This window comes from Tupaia chinensis, unplaced genomic scaffold (assembly GCF_000334495.1).
Source record: "Tupaia chinensis unplaced genomic scaffold, TupChi_1.0 Scaffold000624_1, whole genome shotgun sequence".
NCBI classification, from domain to species: domain Eukaryota; kingdom Metazoa; phylum Chordata; class Mammalia; order Scandentia; family Tupaiidae; genus Tupaia; species Tupaia belangeri.
The window spans coordinates 1,293,602-1,302,303 of NW_006160144.1; the positions used below are offsets into that span (position 1 = coordinate 1,293,602).

General features: G+C 49.6%; 1 pseudogene; it reads right to left on the bottom strand.

Moving 5' to 3' along the window:
- Positions 1 to 6,506: 6,506 nt before the first annotated feature.
- On the bottom strand, positions 6,507 to 6,810 carry LOC102487750 (U6 snRNA-associated Sm-like protein LSm3 pseudogene; annotated as a pseudogene).
- Positions 6,811 to 8,702: the final 1,892 nt, after the last annotated feature.

Genomic DNA, 8,702 nt, shown 5'->3' on the forward strand with positions numbered 1-8,702 from the left:
GCGCCCGCCGCGCCCCCCCCCGCCCCGCCCCCCCGGCGCCCCAGGCTCGCTCCTCCGGCGCTTCCCTTCGCTCGTCTCGTCCGCCACGCCTAGGGCCGCGAGCTGACCGCCCCGCGCACGCGCGGTCCGTAGCGCACGCGCATCCTCGGCCTCCGGCCGGTGGAGCCTTTGTCTAGTCGGATCGTCTCCTCCGTCCCTCCTGGTGGGGTCGCAGCAGCACAGGGCTCTCTGCGGGTGCGGAATATCCGCTGTCCCTCGCCTTTCTGTCGGCCCAGGTCGGGGTCCTGGCCTGGACAAGCCCCGAGCTGATCTGTACATGGCCGGCTCCCCTGTCCGTCCAGCGAGGACCTCAAGGCCGCCCCCAGGCGTCCCATGAGTGTCCCTGAAATGGTCCTGGTGGAAGGAGCATTATAAATTACTGTGCATCTCACCGTGACCTAGAAAAAAATCTTAAATTAGACGAATTCAGATGGTGCTTATCACATACATTGCCGAGCGGTTATTTTTACCACATTTGTGGAATCACCTTTCTATTGTAAGCAGTTGGAGTTCAGCGTTTTTCAGTGTCTGTTGGCGAGTGTCCCCTGGATGACACACCTAGATGACACGTTGGACTGAAAATGTCTAGTGTGCTCATTCTCCTAGTCACCCTGAGCTTAGGCCTTGGCTTGGATGCCTCATCTCCCCACCATCTAGTCTAAGTTCTGGCAGTGGGAGGTTTTCTGTGTATGGGAGTTTAGGGCGCCATCTCAGTGGGAAGAGGGCAGCTTGCCTTGAAACTTTCATTTGCATAGGTATTACAGATTAATAAGCCATTAAAATGCTTTACTCACATGAATTTTGTTTTATTCTAGGACTCACTGGGTGAGTGACGGGTGGTAGGCTAATTTCTTTAGCCATTGGTTCTGAGCCTTTCGTTTCCCCCAGCTGCCATGATCCCAGGTGAAGACCCCTACCTTGATTCTAGGCTTGTAGGGACCTACTGGGTCTCCCTGCTCTCAACCTCTCTCTATATCAGCCTACTGGCTAATCCCAGCCAGCTCTTTTTTTCAGCAACGAGCAGTGTGTTTTGTTGCCTTTCTCTCTCTCTCTCTCTCTTTTTTTTTTTTTTGAGAGATTTTTGCTATAGGGTATGAGCACTTGCAGGAGAAACAGAGACATAGAGACGAAAGCCAGAAACCACCCTTTCTCCTTGAGGGGGTGGCCACACCACAATCCCTTCTCTTTTTCTACATCCTGTCAGAATTTGGAGCATATATATACACATGCATATATGCATATGTGCATTTTTCAAGTCGCTGGGGCTGGGACTTGAACCACAGTCAGCCATGTGGGATGACTCCCTTGACTAGTAGGCTATGGGTGGGCCCATGTGTATAATTTCTTACACATTGCCTGACAAATAGTGATAAATAGTTTTCTTTATTTCATCATCATAATCAATACTTTTTCTACACATTATTTTATTTCTACATGAAAAATAAACGATAGCAGTTAAATGAACATTCCTCTGCTTTCAAATTTCTCATTTTTTTGCCCATGATATAATGTAATTGAGAACCGATAGGGACCTGATGTCACTGTGGTCCCCTGACACTGAATGGTCACATTTGCCTACATTAAATTGAGGTAATGAATGCTAGAAATGATCTTAAGCAGATCTGTCATTAATTGTATGTGCTGTGGAGTTGAGTGACCATTCTAGGAAATTTAACCACTGTAGGTAGCTAATGGCTCGCTAATTCAGGACCAGAAAATGTACTCCCTGCCTCACCCTCTTGCTGAAGCAGAAATCTCATGGCCACACACACCACAACAAGCCCACACGAAAGACAATGACAAAGGGAAAGAAAACTGGATCGGGTACTGGGGGAGCTGGGTCCTAATTTTACCATCTGCGTGCATCAGGTGGATTTATTATCACCTTTCCTGAGCTTCCCGTTCCCTGATGTAATAGTGTCCCAGGGGCCAGGCGGTAGTGCAGTGGTCATGAACATGGACCCACGTGGGAAGGTTCCTGGTTCACGTTCCAGGGCTTCCACGTGCATGCTGGATACACACGCGTGACAGGATCTGGGCTGACTAAGGCTGGATGTGGATCAGGTGTAAAGACACAGTTGAAGGTGCTTGTCTCTCTGTCTCTCTCTCATGGAAGAAATAAACTTATATATATATGTAGTCGCCAGTAGGGTTCCACCTGGGATTTAGGTATCCGTAGAACTTGGGAGCCCTAAATCTATCCACAAGGTAAGCTAAACTATTGTAAGAAACAGACCCCAAGATATAATGGTTTAAACAGAACTCCTCTTATAGTCTAGGGAGGCTGTTCCAGGGTGGCGGGAAGCCCCTTGCATGTGAGGTTAGCAACCCAGGCTCCCTTCCCCCCACTCTTTAGAGCATCAACATTTGCCTAATTGAGACTGGGCCATTGCTTAGAGGGTTCAGAGAAAGAGTTGGGTATGGAGAGAGACAGCATTCTCAGCAGGGACTTCGCGCTGTGATTCCCACCCCCAGCCTCAGCCAGCCCCACATAGTTGGCACATGTGAGTCTGGCTTACTCAGGGAGGTCTTGGGATGTGAACCCAGAACCTTCCCACTGGGATCATCCTTGCAGAGCATTGCATTACCACTGTAGCACTGTTCAACTTTCCAAAAAAACAAAATGTTGTAAAGCATAAAATAAAATACATGTAAGATGACAAAGGAAGTCCTTTACGTCTAGCTGCCCAGTTACTGAAATATCTATGACATGGTGTAATGGTCATGGAGAAAGACTGCCAAGATCCCTCAGGGAGAACTTGTGTTTTGGGCTTTTCTTTTCTTATGGTTTTTGCTGGAGGGTGCATGTGCTCGTCAGAGATGGACTGTCAGAGAGGAAAAGTGAGAAATCACCCCCCGGGGAGATAGCCACACAATCCATTCTCCATTCTCCTCTTGAGATTTTGGGCTCACATGCACATGCGCCCTGTGTGATTTTCAAGCTGCTGAGACTGGGACTCAAACCGGGGTCAGCCATGTGGGAACCCAGTGCCTTAACCACCTTGCCATCTGCTGACCTCCAGGAAGGATTTGTTTTAGCTGTTGGGAGTCTGCACACAGGGTGCAGCAGCCAGTCACTTCAGGGGTTGCCTTGCCGGTGAGAGTCACCTTGCTCCAGCAGGGCACAGGTCTGATGACTGATGAAGAAGAGGGTATAAAGACCAGTCCTCTTGGTCTTATGATGGCAAGTCTGATGGATTATTTTAACTCCAGAGCTCCCCATAGGGCCAGCCACACTGTTGGGGGGGCTCCTAAAAATCTTGGATTCCCAGATTCCTTTGAATGCTCCAAGACTACAGAGTGCTCCTCCCCGACCCGGGAGCAGACTCTGAGGGCACTTGATCAAACCCAGAGATGGTATGAACTTGCTCCTGGAAGCATGAAAAAAAACAAAGGCCCATACCATATGGAGTAGCAATGCCAGAATTGCCTTGGTGGACAGTGGAGGAAGGCGTGGAAAGGCTAAGGGCAGTGTGCCAGCTAGCATAAAGTCCAGAAAACCCACCAGATGACAATGCTCCACAGGACAATGGTACCGAACCCTAAGGAAGGTGCTGATGAGAGGATCACTCGTATCGGTTAGAATTTCAGAGGCAGCTCTCCTCAGCAGGCCAGGACTGGACAGGAGAGGCTCTTAGAGCATTAGGCCTGCTGGTGACAATGGGAATGGTAGGAAGCAGAACAGTAGTGACCTGGTGCGGCCCTAACTATTCGTGGCTGCACAGAGGTGATTTTACCTGGTGGCAACGCCGGGCTTATCTTCAGGGTATTCTAAAGCCATGGCGCTGATCCTTGACCCATCCAGAATGGAATTTACAAACTAGTGATTGATAAACTTCTGTACTGAGTCCTAAAATACCAGGGGCGTCTGTACCGACTCGTCACCATTGTTTATAGAAAAATGTACAGATCGATTGTTCACGCCTGGCTTCTGTTATGTTATCTAGTTTTCATTATTGAGCCCGATTACATAAGGTGGGTTAGGCTATGCGACCAGAAGGCCCTCTTCAGATGAGACCGTGGTACAAGTCCTCACCCCCTCGCAACACGCACACTGCATTGTCCTTGTAAAGTAAGAGCTATAGTAGCTGGGAAACCACCAAACAGTCCCACCACCCTGGTCTACATGGTAAATCCAAAAACAATAACGCATCCCAGGTTGCGAGTGTTGAGATTAAGGTTCTGAAGGAAATAGGGATAGTGACCCCCTTTATAGCTCCACTTATTTTTTTATTTTTATTTTTAAAAGAATTATTTTATTTAAAGTTATTTATTTATTTTAATTTGACCAGAGAGGGACAGAGCAAGGCCGGGGGTGGGGGGGATGAGAAAGCAAGCCACCAAGTCCAGAACCACAGTCGACCATATGGGAGTCCAGCACTCTTAGCCACCATGCCGCCTGCTGGCCGCTATATTAACTGGCATATGAAAGAGTCTATGAGTGACACCAGACTACTGCAGACTCCATGGAGTAGTGGCCCCCATAGCACCTGCCGTGACAGATGACCGATTTCAGGTACACGGTGTGTGGCCATTGTTAGTGAATTCATTCCTTTCTCTCCTTATTGGAAAAGAGGCTCCGAAACAGCCCACACTCACCTGGAACTACACCAGTGTGCATTTACGATTCCCTCCCAGGGCTATGTTCATCTTCCCACCCTGTCACGATATAGTCCGTGGCTGTTTTTCCATTTATTTATTGCCTCTCCTCTCCAAATCTACCCCTCTGCCCTCTTATCACCTGCTTGGTGATAGTGGAGCCAGACTCTTTAAGCCTTTCTGCTCTATGGTGAGCACGCTATTAAAGCAGTCAGTCGAGTGATGATGCAGAAGGAAAAGGCTTTTCTTACCGGTTCTGGTGTACTTGGGCTTTACTTCTTGCTTCTACCATAGGACTGTCAGAGGTGCGTGTGAGGGGACATGAGTGCCACTCTGCCCCAGCTACATCGCAGCTGCATCCCAGGCCTCGGTGACCTCACGGCCTTCATCCCTGCTGCCGCCCACCTCACTGGCTCTCCTGGGAAGGACACGTGCTTCAAGCCTTCACATGGCTGTGCTAGGGGTCAAGCTCCTGGCACTCAGCGCCCTCTGCGCAATCACCTGTGAACACGCTCACCTGCACCCTAGAGCATGCTTTCCTGGGCCCCCTAACTCACACACCGCACACCCCAGGCCTCACTGCCCTCGTAGCAAGCGGACTCCTGGTCCCCTGACTGTTCACTGCCTGACGGCACCTATGTTATCACTCTTCCGTTAGCATCAAAGGCTCTTAGAAGGCAGCTGTGCTCACCACTTTACCACCAAGGCCACATAAATGGCTCTGTGTGTTAAACTCTTCCTGTTCAAATTACTTTGTGGCTTCTGTCTCCTGGCTGAGTCCTGAATGGTACAAAGAAATCCGGGCCGTCTGGCTGTCCTGTGGAGCACCCCCTGGATCCACGATGTCGATGACACGGTGCACGGGCCAGATGAGCAAACATGGCTAGCACGCTCTGGCATTGGTATGTTACACGCACCCCGGGGGTGGGAAATAAACCCTGCCACGATTCGGGAGCTGCCACAGCATTGACTGTAGACGGGTGCTGTGGCTAGGGGCGTGTCAGGACGTCCTATCCAGAGTCAAAGTTAGAGCATTTCATCTTGGACTTCTGCTACCGAGGAGAAGGAGCGCAGCTCAACTCTAGGAAGTCCCTTCAGGTTGTGAAGGTAGCATATTCCGTACTTCAATACAACTTGGGCCAGTAACCAACTGACGTGGAAGACTGCCAGCTATATATTTTTAAATGTTTATTTTAGTTTGTTATGATGCATGTGCACTCGCCAGAGACAGGCATGCACAGACACCTGTCCAGTGTGATTTTCAAGCTGCCAGGTCCAGGACTCAAACTGCTCAGTCAGCCATGTAGGACCCAGTGCCTTAACCTCCACATCACCTGCTGGCCCAAAAGGCTGCCAGCTGCTAAGAGAGGCCTGGAACAGGAAAGGGCTCTGCAGCAGATCAAGGCTGAAAGGCAAGGAGCCTTGCTGGCTATCAGCCCAGCAGACGTTACGGTACTAGAAGTGTGAGTGGTGTGGCCAGCAGGGGGCGTGCACACCCCTGGGAGGTGATTTCTTACTTTCTGTCTCTGTCTCTCTCTGGTGAGTGCAAGTACGTTATGGCAATTTTTTTAAAAGCAAAAAGTAAACATCACATTTAATTTAAAAGAAATCAGAAGTTGTCTGCAAGAACAAGAGAGCAAAGCAGCTCCGAAAGAGTTTGCAGCTTAGCGATCGCATTTATTGGAAGAGAGAAAATAAAAATGCCATTAACCTAAGAAGTTGTGAGTTATCTCCAAATCAGCTAACTAAGGAATGAAAGAATCTCAGGATCATATCGAAATGTATGCATATTCCTCCTTTGGAGGTCTTGTGCACTTAGGTAACTGTACAGGGTCTCCTATTTTGCCAGACAGAGCAAATTCTTTGTTTTAGCCAGCTCTCAATGGAGGGGCAACTAATACAACACCATCTCCCTTGATGAAGAGCTCTGGAATGTTCTGTTTCATTTTTATGTATCTCTTCGTATGTTTCTTCATAATTCCTATAGTAGTCTCAGTTTCTTCCACATCTCCCAGGATCATTTCTAAATGTCGATCGTTAGCATGTGATCTGTCTCGAAGCTCTTGGCCGTTTCTCATTTTCTTGTACATTCACTTACCAGGCTGAGCCTGAGGAGATCCAGCGGCTCCTCTATGGCGGTGGTAGTATGCTGCTGTCCACATCGTCTGCCATGTTTCAACCCTGCACCTTTCCCCCCTCCTCTATGGCAATTTTTTTTTTTTTAAATGTCAGTGGTGTGAGACCAGCAGATGATGTAATGGTTATGTTGCTGGACTCTCACATAATCGACTGCGGTTTGAGTCCTAGACTTGACAGCTTAAAATTCACACCAGGTGTGAGTGGATACATGCCCAAAATCCTGAGAGGAGAGTGGAGGAGAAGGGATTGCGGCATGGCCATCCCCCCTGGGGGGCGACTTCTCACCTTCTGTTTCTGTCTCTCTGGTGAGTGCACACACCCTGTAACAAAAATCTCTCTTAAAAAAAACAAAAACAAAAACAGTGTGTCAGTGGTGAGAAAGATGCTGCATGAGGTTTGTAGTATGCCCCAAATGGGGAATCGTGATGTAGGCCGCTATAGTTCTGGAGCAAGGCCATCCACAGTGGAGGATCACACGCCTCCAAAAAACAATTCCTGGCCCTCCGCTGTTCCTGACCATGGGATCCAAGTGCCCTCACACCTGGAGCTGCCCCTTGTTAACTGGGCTATGTCAGATGAATCACTCACGAGGTTAGGAGGCCACGCAATAATCCCTTGTTAGATGGAAGTGGCACACCTGGGATGAGTATGGGCCGGCCCAGAGGGCTCAAATAAGGTGCATATGCAGGCAATTCAGACTCCTGTGCCACCTTCCAGAGCCACACCAGCACCCTTCCCCCACCGCACACCGCTGGGTCTACAAAGGTCTCCTTTTGACCAGTTGATGGAAGAGGAAAAAGCGAGTTTGGTTTATGGATGGATTGGCATGGCGCATGGTGCATGGCACAGGCTGAAAATGACACGCGTGATACCCTATCTTAGTCAGAGGTCATCTCTTTCTTTTTTTTTTTTTCGGAGAGGTTTTTGCTATAGGGTGCATGCACTCACCAGAAAGACAAGAGAGAGAGAGACAGAAAGCAAGAAATCACCCCCCAGGGAGGATGGTCACGCTGCAATCTCTTCTCCTCCATTCTCCTCTCGGGATCTTGGGCACACACACTCACGCGCCCAGCGTGAATTTAAGCCACTGGGTCCGGGCCTCGGACTGTGATCGACTACATGGGAGTCCAGCGACATAGCCATTACATTAACTGCTGGTCCCTCCATGAGCTTTTGAAGTCCTCTCATACAAGCTCTGATAGGAAAAACTGCATGGGTCTGGGAACACGTGTGGACCCCAACCATTACCATCACCATGGCAGCGATGCCCTGGAGAACTGGAGCTCCCTGTGTTCCTAACTCCAGAGGTCATCTCTTTCTTTTTTTTTTTTCGGAGAGGTTTTTGCTATAGGGTGCATGCACTCACCAGAAAGACAAGAGAGAGAGAGACAGAAAGCAAGAAATCACCCCCCAGGGAGGATGGTCACGCTGCAATCTCTTCTCCTCCATTCTCCTCTCGGGATCTTGGGCACACACACTCACGCGCCCAGCGTGAATTTAAGCCACTGGGTCCGGGCCTCGGACTGTGGTCGACTACATGGGAGTCCAGCGACATAGCCATTACATTAACTGCTGGTCCCTCCATGAGCTTTTGAAGTCCTCTCATACAAGCTCTGATAGGAAAAACTGCATGGGTCTGGGAACACGTGTGGACCCCAACCATTACCATCACCATGGCAGCGATGCCCTGGAGAACTGGAGCTCCCTGTGTTCCTAACTCTAGTCTCTGCAGGGGGAGGTCCTGGGCCTTCCCCTCGGGAACACGGCCAGCGCGTCATTGAACTGTGGTCTGTGTCTATGGCCTGAGCACTCCAGGTCCTCACATTCGGAGAGCAGCAGGCACCTAGGGCGGTTACTGTCTCGGCAGGGATAATTAGCTGAATCGTTAGCAGGAAGTAGCGCTGCTATTACACAGTGGAGGCAGG